This window comes from Mercenaria mercenaria, chromosome 13 (assembly GCF_021730395.1).
Source record: "Mercenaria mercenaria strain notata chromosome 13, MADL_Memer_1, whole genome shotgun sequence".
NCBI lineage: Eukaryota > Metazoa > Mollusca > Bivalvia > Venerida > Veneridae > Mercenaria > Mercenaria mercenaria.
In genome coordinates, this window is record NC_069373.1 from 59,185,846 (window position 1) to 59,203,444 (window position 17,599).

Here is a 17,599-nt window from a genome sequence, read left to right on the forward strand (position 1 = left end):
GGCATTTCTCAAAGCTGGAGTTCCACAGGGCTCGATTCTCGGGCCTCTTCTTTTTCTTATCTTTATCAATGATATCGTGGATGAAATCAGATCATGCATCAACTTGTTTGCTGATGATACAAGTCTATATATTCTAGCATAAAACTGCTGTTATTGTCACATTTCGGGGGTGTTTTAACAGGAGAGAAAACGTATGTTAACAGAGAGATACTCGCGCTCACGTGCTGTTATAACACCTTTTTATATATGCGAGTTCCGTGGCAAAGCGTAAACGTCATTCGGCCCAAAACGGATAATTCAAAACGAAATGACGTCAACGTAAAAAACAGCTCAGACATTCCCGCGCATTTCATGGACATTTAATGACGTTGAGGTAGGATGTATTCATTTATTAGTATTTTTTCCGCGTTTTATGCTAGAATAGCGTTAGCGCATGTTCATTTCGTGTTATAACATCTGCAGAATCCCGAGGGATACGTTGGTACCCTCGCCCTACGGGCTCGGGCACCAACTAATCCCTCGGGATTCTGCAGACGTTATGACACGAAAAAACATGCGTTATCCCTATATAATAGTTCAGCAACCGGATATTGCGGCAAATCTTCTCTAATCTGATATCCAAACAATAACATCCTGGGCAGAAAAATGGCTTGTTACATTCAATCCCTCCAAATCAGAAGCCCTTTTAATTTCAAGAAAACGAAACTTTCATCAACATCCTCCTCTTCGAATGTTTAACCAGATTATTCCCGAGGTACTTGAACATAAACATCTTGGTGTTTTCCTGTCAAACGATTGTTGCTGGCATTCTCACATCAACAACATTGTAGAAAAGGCATGGAAAAGGGTATATATAATGCGGAAATTGAAATTTTCACTTGACCGTCGGTCCCTTAAAACCATATATATTTCGTTTATAAGGCCAATACTCGAATATGCAGACGTAGTGTGGGGCAATTGTACTAAGTATGAATTGGATCAACTTGACATTATTCAAAATGAATGTGCTCGCATTGTCTCTGGAGCTACAAAACTTGTTTCCTTGGAAAACCTAAAAAGAGAAGTACCCTGGGAGTCACTTTCTGACAGACGTTACAAACATCGACTTATCATGTTTTTCAAAATGAAATCTAATCTGACACCAGCATATCTATCCTCTCTAGTTCCTGATTCTGGTGATAACCGCTACAACCTAAGAAACTCTGAAAATATACATGGTGTACCCGCTAGAACAACATTATATTTCAATTCTTTTTTGCCTTCTGTTGTACGTGATTGGAACCTACTGAGACCAGATATCCGTAATTCTGAAACACTTTCATCATTTAAAAGTAACTTAAATAAAAACAAGCAGCGCACTCCGGCCTATTATTACACCGTAAACAGGAAACTCCAGGTGCTCCATACACGACTACGAACAAAATGCAGTGCACTGAATCAACATCTTTACCTAAAAAATATTTCTCCCACACCATTGTGCCAGTGTGGACAGATTGAAACTAATTTCCACTTCTTTTCTGAGTGCAGAATTTTTAATCGTTGTCGATACGATCTTCTTGATAATCTGAGGAATTTTGTAATTGACTTGGATACTGTTCTATTTAGAAACCAGGACCTTTCTGATCAGGATAACATGACTATATTCACTCATGTACAGACATATATATCCGAAAGTAAAAGATTCTCTTAGCAACCCGGAGACATGCCAATACCTTGCCTCTTTCTCGTTTCTCTTCTACGTTTGACTTATTCTGTCATTCAAAATTCACTTCCACTTTTACGTAAATATTTCTCTTCACTATGCATTGTCCTCCCCCCTTTTTTTTCTTTTCATCAGTAATGATTCATATTTTTTTTTCTTACATATTTTAAGACTATATTCCTAGCCCCGTTACAGATTTTAGTTCGATACGCTCATACAGTTATATTTTGTCCGCTAAGGAGAAGAATTCTATAAGACTTGTCTTTCATTCTTATCCTTTCCTGTTTTGCTTTCATCACAGTATGACATTTGTATCAATATATGCACTTCATTTTGGGAATAAATATGTTTAAACTAAAACTAATGTCGCGTTAGATAACGCAAATATCGACATATTTTCGCGAGAAATCAACATATTATCACAACAAGTCAATATATTTTATTGACTTATTGCATTCATTTTTTTCAATGTTTAATAATTTTTCTCGAGATCCGCGTAAGCTATAAAGATATCTCGACATAGAATGACGATATAAAACGCCCCTTTCTTGATTTACTAAAGTGAGTTCTCGTAATATATTCTAGCATAAAACTGCTGTTCTTGTCACTTTTTGGGGATGTTTTAACAAGAGAGAAGACGTGTGTTAACAGAGAGATTTTCGCGCTCACGTGCTGTTATAACACCTTTTTATATATGCGCGTTCCGTGGCAAAGCGTAAACGTATTATGGCTCCAAACGAATAATTCAAATGGAAAGACGTCAACGTGCAAAAAACAACTCAGATATTTCCGCGCTTTTCATGGAAATTTAATGACGTTGAGGTAGAATGTATTCATTTATTAGGTTTTTTCCGCGTTTTATGCTAGAATAGCGTTAGCGCATGTTCATTTCGTGTTGTAACATCTTCAGAATCCCTCGGGATACGTTGGTACCCTCGCCCTACGGGCTCGGGCACCAAACAATCCCTAGGGATTATACAAACGTTATAACACGAAAAACATGCGTTATCCCTACATAGTAATTGCTCTCTTTAGAAGTATGAAATTTGGGTTTCCAGGCCCGTAGGAAGTATTTTCATATTGGGCGGGCATTTTCAATACCATGCTAGTAAGACAAATCAAATAGTTGGAAGTTTAATTAGTAGAATAAACGCAATTTTGGAAATTATTCTGGGAATTGTAGCACTGACCCTGTTCCTAGAAGCCTGGCTTACCACCAATATAAAGTGACCGTAGTGCAGTTTAAACTGTACTTTAACAATTACAGCACTTCGTTTGCAATTTTTGGGAGCGCAATGTCCTAAGAAGCGGTTCCTAAAAACCACAGTAACGTTACCATGGTTCCTTTGAATTCTAATAACACACAAAAGATATATGAATGTACACAAAAACAAGTTCCATATTTCCTGCCATGAATAAAAATATACACTATTCAAGTTGACCACTTATAGTATGTAAGTTCCTAATCCGTGTGAGGTGACAGATAGCAGACAGTGTTACAAACACATTGGTCCGTCAAATGCAATGCTACAGATATTTTAGGATATCCAAGCAGTCTTAATTTTCTTCATATAAAAACATCAACATTTTATTTATTTATATCCTTTAATCACCTTTTTAAGGAAATCCGACTGTATTCTAGATGAACTTATTTATATTTTTAATTAAAAAAATTGTTATTTTCTGACGTTTTTTAATGAAATCCATTCATAAAACATAATCATTGTATTTTCTTTTAATTTGAATATTTACTTTTTCTTATGAAATCCATGTTGAACCTAGATCTGTTTTATGAAAAACATCATTTTTGTTATTTAATACAAAGGTTTCTTTGTGTTCATTTATGAAATCCATAAAAATAGAAAAAATAATTTTCAAAGAATTGCTTCTCTTTCACAACATCTGACGGACGTCTGTTGTGAAAGTAAAACTGTGGATATTTTACTGTGAGGTTGTTTTCTTTTTTAATTTTCTTTATCTGTTTAATTTGTTTGCTGTTGCTGTTTTTGAAAAAAATATGCACTCAGAAAATATTTATAAAAATGTGTTATGTACTAGTGATATGTTATTTGTTCACAGACAAACCAAACTGTGTATGCAGTTATTTTCTGCTCCATACTATCTGTCAACGAATAGCATTAAAGCACTTACAAATTACCGTAAACCAGAAATAATTTTAGTCTTGTATGAACTAGCACCTTTACGAGTCCTTATAGAAATGGCAAATGATCGCGAGTGAATATGGTGCTAGTACTCGTATGCTATCCTGAATCGATTTATTTGATTACTATACGTTTTTTTTATTTTGATCATTGTTTACTCTGTTGGACAGTCGCAGCGTAGACGTAGGGGAGGCAGTTCGGAACGTGGTGTGAGTTCGAGCCCTGGGCGAGGCGTATGTTCTCCGTGACGATTTGATAAAAGACATTGTGTCTGAAATCATTCGTCCTCCACCTCTGATTCATGTGGGGAAGTTGGCAGCTACTTGCGGAGAACAGGTTTGTACAGGTACAGAATCCAGGAACACTGGTTAGGTTAACTGCCCGCCGTTACATAACTGAAATACTGTTGAAAAACGGCGTTAAATCCAAAACAAACAAATAAAACTCTGCTTGACGAGACCCAAGATCCACGCATACATACTGAATCCTTAACCCAACCTCACCTTTCCTACGCCCCTGGTCACTGTCATTGAAGTGACTTTGTTTATATATAGTCGGGTTAAGACGAGAACTTGCGTTAGAAAATCAAGAAAGGGATGGTTTATATCGACATAATATGTCGAGATATCATTACAGCTTACGCGGATCTCGAGTAACAATGATTAAACATTGAAAAAAGGAATGCAACATGTCAATAAGATATATCGACTTGTTGTGATAATATGTTGATTTCTCGCGAAAATATGTCGAAATCTGCGTTATCGAACACGACATTGCGAGGCCCATAAACGTTTCCGTACGTGGCAGTTCCAAGCATTAACGCAAAATTTTGCGCTAAAACATTTTCAGGAAATAAATAAAAATATCCAGAAAATATTCTGTATTGCTGAAATGTTTTCAGAAAAATAGCACACATTTCCTGGAAAATTTACAAATTATCGTGATAGCTACCTAGCTATCTCGTGGCAGAAATATGCCACCATAGTTGTCCAAACTCATTATGTTGTATGCATTTTCACGTATAATACAAAACATTTTCTTCTATTTGGCATCATTCTATATTTCGTTACGATAAACTGAGAATCACATTCATTTGAGTAAGTTAGTATATAAATATTAAATGCATTAAATTGTATTAGCGGAATGTGTTTACCTGAGAAATATAATGCCGATCAGATTGCCATTACTTTTTAGGTCAACATAATCATCAAATGCTAGCTTCATCATACCTAAAAACATATATACAGTAAAGAAAAAGAAATATTTAAAACATTCTGAAAAAAAAGACAGCAAAATGGTTATTTGGAAGACCTGATGTCTATTTTAAACGTGTGTGTTTTTTTAGGGGTGAAACATCATGAAGTTACATGGTTAACATTACTGGCTGTTAACAGCTGTGGAAAAATAATGTAGGGATAATACACGTTTTTTTATGTATTTAAGGCCCGGTCACACCGACCGAACTTTGTTGGAGCGTTCCTGGAGCGGTGAAAAAATTTCATCACCGCTCGTTACCGTTCACCACCGTTTAACAGAAGTTGGCCCCCTTTAAGGCAACGCCGTAAACGCTCGGCCACCGCTGATGGTCCCTCCTACCGCTCCGAAAGTTTTGAGCTGCACAAAATATTGCGAGCGGTGAGGAGCGGGCAATTTTCCGCTCCGGCAAAGTTCACCACCGCTCTAACAACGCCCAGTCAAGTTTGGCACCGAAAGACGCAAGTTCGTGGACGCTTGGGTCCGCTAGGCCAACGCAGAAATCTTGAACGCTGGACCACCGCTGCTTCGCCAGCTTTGCCCGGGCGGTGATTAAACGTTGCACAAACTTTGGTGGAGCGGTTGTAAGCATTTTACGAGCGGACACGGGATTGCTGGAACGGTGTCGTAGTCAAAAGCGGTATGCCGCTAAACCAACTTTAAAACCCCGCCGAGCCAACGCACGCATGCGCGGAACGCCGCTCTATCAACGCTCGCGTCACCGCTAAACCAACGCTCGCTACCGCTCGCTACCGTTAAACCAACGCTAAAGCAACGCCGGCTTCAGCGGTGCACCTCTAAGGCAACGCCCGTGTTTTCGATTTTTTTCCCATTTTGTGCACGGTGACGAGCGTTGTCTAAATTCCGCCCCCTCTCCCTACCGTTGAAGGAACGTTCCAACAAAGTTCGGGCGGTGTGACCGGGCCTTAACGTCTTCAGAAGCCCGCGGAATTGTTTGTGACCGAGACCAAAGGTCGAGGTCACAACATATCCCAAGGGCTTCTGCAGGCGTTAATACACAAAACAAACGTGTATTGTCGCTATTCTTGCATAAAAAAACATTACACGACGACTAAATGCATTGTTTTCATATGTGATGACTTGACGATTCCGGTACATTTTTTATTTACCATTCTAACACGATCCGATTCATTTTCCTATTAAACAAAGAAGGAAGAAAGCAATGAATTATCATACAACAAATCACTGTTCTGACGTCACATTTATTACGTCACGGCGTCAAGCGGCATAGCGGCGCGCTGGAAAAGAAACCGATTGAAAACGGGCAAATATTTAATGCATGTCATCAAGGATGTACTTTAAAATCCTTTATAACGTGTTAGAATCGAAATAATATATCTCATTTAGTGATTTGCTCTTGAATAAATCACTGCTTATCGTTCAGATGCGTATTATTATATAACTCGGGCTACGCCCTCGTGATATAATTCCTTCGCATCTGAACTCCAAGCAGTGATTTATTCAACGACAAGTCACTGGATGAGATATATTATTTCTTAATTCTTGTTGTTCTTGGAAACGGTAAACATGTTTTAAATATCCATAACCGGGGCACACATAACAACAACACTACTAAAAGTGTGATTTGAAGGTTTTTGAGCATCTTATTTTTATTTTTAGTTATTACAAACGTTACATTACACATAATTTTGCATATAACTTAAAAATTTCATAAACAGGAACGCAATTATTTTAAGAATAACAACTTTACATTCGAATTATTTTGAGTACGAACAAACTGAGTACGGATGAGTACGAAGCTAGTGACTAGCTTTCGAGCTTTATTATATGAATTCTGCGAACAATCAGATAAAAACAAATCGACTGATACTAACAAAAATCATTAATATAATACCTAAAAACGGGCAATAGCACAAATTACACGCGATACTTATTTATTCACAATTATTTACAATAACTGAACAGACGCTTTGTAAAGGGAGTGAACTCTAAGAGAAGCTAGTGCGTACATTGATGGGGGGCAGTACGTTTGGGGTTGGAAACTGATACAGCTAAACATACTATGGATTACATTGTATCTGTAATGCTACAAGAAGAGGTTATTATGGAAGAAACAAGATGCAGATGCCAAATATCAGTCTGCGCAGAAATACATACATACATCCCTGGCAAAACATTTCAAAAATAAAAATCATGTATTAACAGCACGTGAATTGCCTTGTTTGCACACGATTTTTCTCCCGTTTATTCATGGGCGGATCCAGTGAAAAAAAGTAGTTTTTATGCAAGAATAGCAAGTAATATAATAAAAAAAAATCCATTTTCAAAGAACTGTTACACATGTTCGTTTTGATGCATTTGCAATAGGCACAAGACCACAGTTAATATTTGCCCTTGGTGGACCACAATACGGAAGTGGTTACGCGGAAAATAGTTCCTCTGTTTGATGGCGAATATCTGAGTGAAAGACCTGCAACAAATGGTATGATTTAATAGAGGAGATATGAAATAGTAGGTACATGAACAATTTGACAGAATGAGAATGTCAGAATATGCATAATATGACTTTTTGATAGGGCCTGTTTGCGGCCATCTAGAGAGTATTCTTCATACGCATGTGATTTGGTTCAAAATGGTGGAAAAAAGAGCCGGTCAACCCAATGTTTACTGTGGCTGGAATTTTTTCTCTTGAATAGTTCTGTTGAGTCCAGGTATTTTTATGGGGGTTGGAATGCATGCAAAATTGCAATAGTGTCCAGTGCCTATATAGAACATATAATAAAATAACCGTGGTCTTAGGCCAATAGCGTGCGAGTGGTGAAATTTCGCATAACAAGGTGGAACACAGTTTTCAGCAACTGTTTATCTTTATTTCTTTACAAATGGCATTCATTATCAAAGAGAGACAACTTTTTCCGAATATTTTAAGTACAAATGGCATTCATTATCAAAGAGAGACAACTTTTTCCGAATATTTTAAGTACAAATGGCGTTCATTTTCAAAGGGAGACAACTTTTTTCCGAATATCTTAAGTATCCATCGATAAAAAGTTGTCTCCCTTTGAAAATGAATAAGTATCCATCGATAAAAAGTTGTCTCCCTTTGAAAATGAATACCATTTGTAAAGAAATAAAGGTAAACTATTGCTGAAAACTGTGTTCCACCTTGTTATGTGAAATTTCACCACTCGCACGCTATTGCAAATGCATCAAAACGAACATGTGTAACAGTTCTTTGAAAATGGTGAGTTTTTAAAGGCGTTTGACTGTCCGAAGTGGGGCCCCTTTAGGCAGTCCTTTTCCGGAATTCAATGTTTATATCAGTATACTGACACTTGTTTCGTAAAGTAATATACATGTTTTACATGCTATCCAATTTTCATGTTAAACAACTCTTTCCTTCTATGATTTGGTGGTGTTTGATTTTTGTTTCTCAAAGCGTAATTCTAACCCTTAAATGCATGCTGTATTTATGTAATTCTGTTATTTCTAACTTGGTTACTTAACTATGCTAGTTTGTTTTCAAACAAAAATCTATGTTGTTTTAATATAGTCCTGCACGTTTGGTTAAACCGGAAGTGATGGCGTAACGTCATTCATTCGGAAAACGCAGAATAAAACTTGGATTCGGCGTACGGAAATGAAAATAATTTTATGAATTAATGGCAACCTGTGAATAAATTTATTACCATGGCACTGTTACTATCTTTCTAAAGTTAAAATATGATATATAACATCTGACAGGTTAAAATAATTAAAATAATGCCTTAAAAGTTAAAATCAACGCGAAATGTTCGGTTCACTTAAATCCTGATCAAATATCTCAAAAATAAACACACGGACCTATACATTTTATTTCGCCACTTTATAGGCCATGTGTTTATTAACAACTGTGATAAGATTCACTAAAATCTATGCTATAGAAAAAATTCTATTTGCGAAAATGTTATGAAAGTTAAGATATTCCCATAGACTCCCATTATGAAAAATTGCGTGTTAAATTTTTCAAATCAGCCTAGCAAAAAATCAAGCACATGACCATTTTTTTTCTATCTGCTGAATTTTCTAAATATATTCTGAAAAGTTAATCAATTTCTGCATTGTAGAAAAAAATTCGATCCGAACATGCAGACTGCATTAAAAAGGAATGTCAAACACAGTGTGGAACGCCGCAGCTGTCTTATGTGTTCACGTTTACGTTATTTAAACAGTGTCTTATTCTTTTAAAAAGAGGTGTTATTTTGTCAAAGTGTGCTGTTAACTTGTCAAAAAGTGCATTATTATGTAAAAAAGCTATGTTATCATGTAAAAAGGAACCGTTCTGCTCTCTTGGACATCGCCATCGGCGTCGACGTAACACCTCGGACGAAGGTATGCGTGCAGTTTCGTATCACAGTAACCAATGGATGTAATGGATTAAAAAGATATTTACATTTATCCTGTTTTTTTTTTCAATTGAAAGTTATGACGTTCATTTTGTATGAACTGCAAAAGGTAAGGACGCAAAAGTTACAACAAAGCTGCTTAGTGATAACGGGCCGCTGTTTTGACGACTTCCAGGTATAGTCAGGGAGAACGTTCCTTAGATGACGTCACAGTTGTTCCGTCTGGTGATATATATTGTATTAGTATATCTTAGTATATATTCGTGTGGAAACGTTGGTTGTTGGGCGTGTTTTGAAAAGACTTAACTTTCGTCTTTAGGATTTAACTCGTTTGCTTTGCCACTGCAGCGGAGCAACATAGAATTTCACCGAATGTATCTCATCCAGAAGTGCTGACGATGTTGGAAGTTCAACATATTCTCAAGTGTACTCTGTAGATCTATACTCAAGTAAAACTCAGTTTAATTTCGTCGCAAACCACAGGAAATATTGCCGGAAGGCACACGTGGTACAAACTGCGCCACCTAAGGCATCCGTTCAGCAGCCGCAGACCTAGTAGCTATTGTGGCCGTCGGATTGGTCAACTAAAGTGTTTCTTCACGGTTTGCAGCTCCGATACTCAAATAGTCTAAAATAATAGGACGTTTCAGGACTGCCCGGAAACTTTGGCCTGTCGCTGTCCAGTCATGGAAGAATGGAAATTAAAAAATGTACCAGAATCGAAAGTCATCACATATGAGAACAATATTATTTGTCGTCGTGTAATGTTTTTATGCATGAATAGCGACAAACCACGTTTGTTTTGTGTATTGGTCTTTGCCACAAATATTCCCGCGGGCTCCTGTAGACTTTAATACACAAAAATGTGTATTATCCATACAGAAATATGCAGAATAAGTTTGGACGTGATTTTTTTAGCTCATATGATTTTTTGAAAAAAAAATGATGAGTTATTGTTATCACTTGATCGGCGTCGGCGTCGGCGTTGCCTGGTTAAGTTTTATGTTTAGGTCAGCTTTTCTCCTAAACTATCAAAGCTATTGCTTTGAAACTTGCAACACTTGTTCACCATCATAAGCCAATCCTGTACAGCAAGAAACATAACTCCATTCTGCTTTTTGCAAGATTTATGACCCCTTTTGTACTTAGAAAATATCAGATTTGTTGGTTAAGTTTTATGTTTAAATCAGCTTTTCTCCTAAACTATCAAAGCTATTGCTTTGAAATTTGCAACACTTGTTCACCATCATAAGCTGACCCTGTACATCAAGAAACATAACTCCATCCTGCTTTTTGCAAGAATTATTGCCCCTTTCGGGCTTAGAAAATCAGTTTTCTTGGTTAAGTTTTATGTTTAGGTCAGCTTTTCTCCTAAACTATCAAAGCTATTGCTTCAAAACTTTCAACACTTGTTCACCATCATAAGTTGACCAAGTACAGCAAGAAACATACTTCTGTCCTGCTTTTTGCAAGAATTATGGCCCCTTTTGGACTTAGAAAATATCAGATTTAATGGTTAAGTTTTATGTTTAGGTCACCTTTTTCTCCTAAACTATTCAAGCTATTGCTTTGAAACTTGCAACAATTGTTCACCATCATACGCTGACTATGTACATCAAGAAACATAACTCCATCCTGCTTTTTGCAAAAATTATGGCCCTTTTTGGACTTAGAAAATCATGGGTAGGACAATTTTACTATTATACTAAATAAAAATCAGATGAGCGTCAGCACCCGCAAGGCGGTGCTCTTGTTTTAATCTCCATTCTGTTGTTCTTGGAAACGGTAAACATGTTTAAAATATCCATAACCAGGACACAGAAATCAACAACACTACAAAAGCACATACTTAAGGTTTTTAAACGAATTTTTTTATCTCTCGTTATTACAAACATGAAATTACCAATAATTTTTCATATAACTTAAAACTTTGGTAAACAGGAGCACAATTTCAGAATAATTACTTTACATTCGAGTTATTTTGTGTACGGACACATTTAGATTACGGGTGAGTACTAACGTAGTGACAAGCTTTCAAGCTTTAATGTAAATTCTTCGAGAAATTAGATAAAAAATACCAACTGATACTTACCAAAATTTTAATTATGATTCCTAAAAACAAACATTCTTGCTTAAAAACTTCATTTTTAGCTCGACTATACGAAGTATAAGGAGAGCTATCCTACTCGCCCCGGCGTCGGCGTCGGCGTCTTTCCGCGTCCCCACCTTGGTTAAAGTTTTGGTGCACTTTCTCTTTTTTCAACATATCTCTGTTATTACTGAATGGATTTGATTCAAACTTAAAATAGTTGTTCAACATCATCACCCACATCATATGACACAAGGTGCATAACTCTGGAACCATTTTTTCATGAATTATTCCCCCTTTTTACTTAGAATTTCAGGTTAAAGTTTTGATGCACTTTCACTCTGTCTCTCTTATTACTGAATGGATTTGATTCAAACTTAAAATAGTTGTTCAGCATCATCACCCACATCATATGACACAAGATGCATAACTCTGGCAACATTTTTTTCATGAATTATTCCCCCTTTTTACTTAGAATTTCAGGTTAAAGTTTTGGTGCACTTTCACTCTACCTCTGTTATTACTGAATGGATTTGATTCAAACTTAAAATAGTTGTTCAGCATCATCACCCACATCATATGACACAAGATGCATAACTCTGGCAACATTTTTTTTCATGAAGAATTCTCCTTTTCTACTTAGAATTTCAGGTTAAAGTTTTGTTGCACTTTCACTCTGCCTCTGTTATTACTGAATGGATTTGATTCAAACTTAAAATAGTTGTTCAGCATCATCACCCACATCATATGACACAAGATGCATAACTTGGGCACCATTTTTTCATGAATTATTCCCCTTTTTACTTAGAATTTCAGGTTAAAGTTTTATGCACTTTCACTCTATCTCTGTTATTACTGAATGAATCTGATTCAAACTTAAACAATTGTTCAACATCATTACCCTTATCATATGACACAAGATGCATAACTCTGGCAACATTTTTTTCATGAATTATTCCCCCTTTTTACTTAGAATTTCAGGTTAAAGTTTTGTTGCACTTTCACTCTACCTCTGTTATTACTGAATGGATTTGATTCAAACTTGAAATAGTTGTTCAGCATCATCACCCACATCATATGACACAAGATGCATAACTCTGGGACCAATTTTTCATGAATTATTTCCCCTTTTTACTTAGAATTTCAGGTTAAAGTTTTGATGCACTTTCACTCTGTCTCTGTTATTACTGAATGGATTTGATTCAGACTTAAAATAGTTGTTCAACATCATCACCCACACCATATGATGCAAGGTGCATAACTCTGGCACCAATTTTTTTATTAATTATTCCCCCTTTTTTCTTAGAATTTTAAGTTAAAGTTTTGATGCACTTTCACTCTGTCTCTGTTATTACTGAATGGATTTGATTCAAACTTAAAATAGTTGTTCAACATCATCACCCACACTATATGACACAAGCTGCACAACTCTGGCACCAGTATTTAATGAATTATGCCATTTTTTGCTTAGGATATACTTATATAGTGTTTTGATACATTTTATCTTTACCTCTCTTTTTACTTTAAGTTGATATTTTTGACATAGACTCCGGCTATTGTGCAATATCTTCATCCACAATTGGAGTCATTAAACACTCCAGTGACAGCTCTAGTTTTCTCAGATGTGCCCAGTTTCACTATCCAGCATCGAAATAGTCGAGCACGCTGTCTCCTGTGACAGCTCTTGTTACTTGATCCGCCAATTAACGGGAGAAAAGTCGTGTGTAAACAAGGCAATTCACGTGCTGTTAATACATGATTTTTATTTTTGAAATGCTTTGTCAGGGATGTATATATGTATTTCTGCGCAAATTGACATCTGGTATCTGCGTCTTGATTCTTCCATAATATTCTCTTCTTGTAGCATAAAAGATGCAATCTAATCCAAAGTATGTTTTGCTGATACAACTAAACACACTACCCCCAAAAATGTACGTACTCGCTCCACCCTTGTTTACACCCCCTTTTGGAAGTCGGAGTCGATACCTTTTTTGTTGATAACCGTGAATGTATAAGAACTGCGTGTAACTTGCGCAATTGTTTGTTTTTAGGAATCATTTTAATGATTTTTATAAATATAAGTCGGATTGTTTTTATATAATTTCGCGAAGAATTAGGACAAAACATTTGAAAGCTTGGCCCTACGTTCGTACTCATCCGTACTGTAAATGTGTTAGTACTCAAGATAATTCGAATGTAAAGTTATTACTTTTGAAAGTGTGTTCCTGTTTACCAAATTTTTAAGTGATATGTAAAAATATGGGTAATTTTATGTTTGTAATATTGACAGATTAAAAACAAATGGTTAAAACCCTTCATTACATGCTTTTGGAAGTGTTTTTGATTTCTGTGCCCTGGTTATGGATATTTAAAACATGTTTACCATTTCCAAGAACAACAGAATGGTAATTAAAAAATGTACCGGAATCGTAAAGTCATCACATGTGAAAACAATATATTTAGTCGTCGTGTAATGTTTTTTTTTATGCAAGAATAGCGACAATACACGTTTGTTTTGTGTATTAACGTCTGCAGAAGCCCTTGGGATATGTTTGTGACCTCGACCTTTGGGCTCGGTCACAAACAATCCCGCGGGCTTCTTCAGATATTAATACACAAAAAACGTGTATTATCCCTACAATCCCTTAAGTTACTCGAGATTTTTAAGCATTCACGATTATCTACAAAAACTGAAACGACGCTGAGTTCTATAAGGGGAGTAAACAAGAGAAGATACGAGTACGAACAGTGTTGGAAGCAGTGCATTTGGCGTTGGTAATTGAAACAACAAAACATTCTGTTGTTTAGATTGCATCTTTTATGCTACAAAAAAGAGATTATTATGGAAGAAACAAGACGCAGATACCAGATGTTAATCTGCGAAGAAATACAAATACGTTAATGGGAAAGCATTGATAATATGGCTCGATTTGCTTGACAGTTAACAAATTAGTAAATCTTCAATTTTTTTAATGACCATGTAAGAATGAAAAGGTCGTCTGATGGTTTATCGTCTAATTTACCACGACTGATCGTTCAGATCCTAGATATTAACTTCTCGGGCAAACTCCTTCATAGTTAAATTCCTGCATATCGTGATAAATTCGGCGACAAACCGCTCGAAGGACTTGTGTCGAGCAATCAGTACGAAAATAAGTTTGTTTTTTTTTATAATTTTCAAAATATTTAAACCATAGTAGATTTGCACACCCTGTTTACCGCTATACTCGTATAACTTTATTTGTATACAGACTGTAAAATTTCGCCCTTAGTTGATTAAATATTTTGATACCAACTTGGAATACTTGTTCACCATCAATAGCTGACCCTGTACAGCAAGAAACATAACTCCATCCTGCTTTTTGCAAGAATTATGGCCCCTTTTGGACTTAGAAAATATCAGATTTCTTGGTTAAGTTTTATGTTTAGGTCAACTTTTCTCCTAAACTATCAAAGCTGTTGCTTTGAAACTTGCAACACTTGTTCACCATTATAAGCTGACCCTGTACATCAAGAAACGTAATTCCATCCTGCTTTTTTCAAGAATTATTGCCCCTTTTGGACTTAGAAAATCAGATTTCTTGGTTAAGTTTTATGTTTAGGTCAGCTTTTCTCATAACTTGTCAAAGCTATTTCTTTTAAACTTGCAACACATGTTCACCATCATAAGCTGACCCTGTACGTCAAGAAACATAACTCCATCCTGCTTTTTGCAAGAATTATTGCCCCTTTTGGATTTAGAAAATCAGTTTTCTTGGTTAAGTTTTATGTTTAGGTCAGCTTTTCTCCTAAACTATCAAAGCTATTGCTTTTAAACTTTCAAAACTTGTTCACCATCATAAGTTGACCAAGTACAGCAAGAAACATACTTCTGTCCTGCTTTTTGCAAGAATTATGGCCCCTTTTGGACTTAGAAAATATCAGATTTAATGGTTATGTTTTATGTTTAGGTCAGCTTTTCTCATAAACTATTCAAGCTATTGCTTTGAAACTTGCAACAATTGTTCACCATCATAAGCTGACTATGTACATCAAGAAACATAGCTCTATCCTGCTTTTTGCAAGAATTATGGCCCTTTTTGGACTTAGAAAATCATGTATAGGACAATTTTTCTGTTATACTAAATAAAAATCAGATGAGCATCGGCACCCGCAAGGCGGTGTTCTTGTTTTAATCTCCATTCTGTTGTTCTTGGAAACAGTAAACATGTTTTAAATATCCATAACCAGGGCACAGAAATCAACAACACTACAAAAGCACATACGTAAAGATTTTAAACGATTTTTTTTTATCTCTCGTTATTACAAACATGAAATTACCAATAATTTTTCATATAACTTAAAACTTTGGTAAACAGGAGCACAATTTCAGAATAATTACTTTACATTCGAGTTATTTTGTGTACGGACACATTTAGACTACGGGTGAGTACTAACGTAGTGACAAGCTTTCAAGCTTTAATGTGAATTCTTTGAGAAGTTAGACAAAAAATACAGACTAATACTTACCAAAATTATAATCATGATTCCTAAAAACAAACAGTCTTGCATAAAAACTACATATTTACTTGATCCGCCCATTAACGGGAGAAAATTCGTGTGTAAACAAGGCAATTCACGTGCTGTTAATACATGATTTTTATTTTTGAAATGCTTTGTCAGGGATGTATATATGTATTTCTGCGCAAATTGACATCTGGTATCTGCGTCTTGATTCTTCCATAATATTCTCTTCTTGTAGCATAAAAGATGCAATCTAATCCAAAGTATGTTTTGCTGATACAACCAAACACACTACCCCCAAAAATGTACGTACTCGCTCCACCCTTGTTTACACCCCTTTTGGAAGTCTAAGTTGATACCTTTTTTTTGTTGATAACCGTGAATGTATAAGAACTGCGTGTAACTTGCGCAATTGTTTGTTTTTAGGAATCATTTTAATGATTTTTATAAGTATAAGTCGGATTGTTTTTATATAATTTCGAGAAGAATTAGGATAAAACATTTGAAAGCTTGTCACTACGTTCGTACTCATCCGTACTGTAAATGTGTTAGTACTCAAGATAATTCGAATGTAAAGTTATGACTATTGAAATTGTGTTCCTGTTTACCAAATTTTTAAGTGATATGTAAAAATATGGGTAATTTTATGTTTGTATTATTGACAGATTACAAAAGATGGTTAAAACCCTTCATTACATGCTTTTGGAAGTGTTGTTGATTTCTGTGCCCTGGTTATGGATATTTAAAACATGTTTACCATTTCCAAGAACAACAGAATGGTAATTAAAAAATGTACCGGAATCGTAAAGTCATCACATGTGAAAACAATGTATTTAGTCGTCGTGTAATGTTTTTTTTATGCAAGAATAGCGACAATACACGTTTGTTTTGTGTATTAACGTCTGCAGAAGCCCTTGGGATATGTTTGTGACCTCGACCTTTGGTCTCGGTCACAAACAATCCCGCGGGCTTCTTCAGATATTAATACACAAAAAACGTGTATTATCCCTACAATCCCTTAAGTTACTCGAGATTTTTAAGCATTCACGATTATCTACAAAAACTGAAACGACGCTGAGTTCTATAAGGGGAGTAAACAAGAGAAGATACGAGTACGAACAGTGTTGGAAGCAGTGCATTTGGCGTTGGTAATTGAAACAACAAAACATTCTGTTGTTTAGATTGCATCTTTTATGCTACAAAAAAGAGATTATTATGGAAGAAACAGGACGCAGATACCAGATGTTAATCTGCGAAGAAATACAAATACGTTAATGGGAAAGCATTGATAATATGGCTCGATTTGGTTGACAGTTAACAAATTAGTAAATCTTCAATTTTTTTAATGACCATGTAAGAATGAAAAGGTCGTCTGATGGTTTATCGTCTAATTTACCACGATTGATCGTTCAGATGCTAGATATTAACTTCTCGGGCAAACGCCTTCATAGTTAAATTCCTGCATATCGTGATAGTTTCGGCGACAAACCGCTCGAAGGACTTGTGTCGAGCAATCAGTATG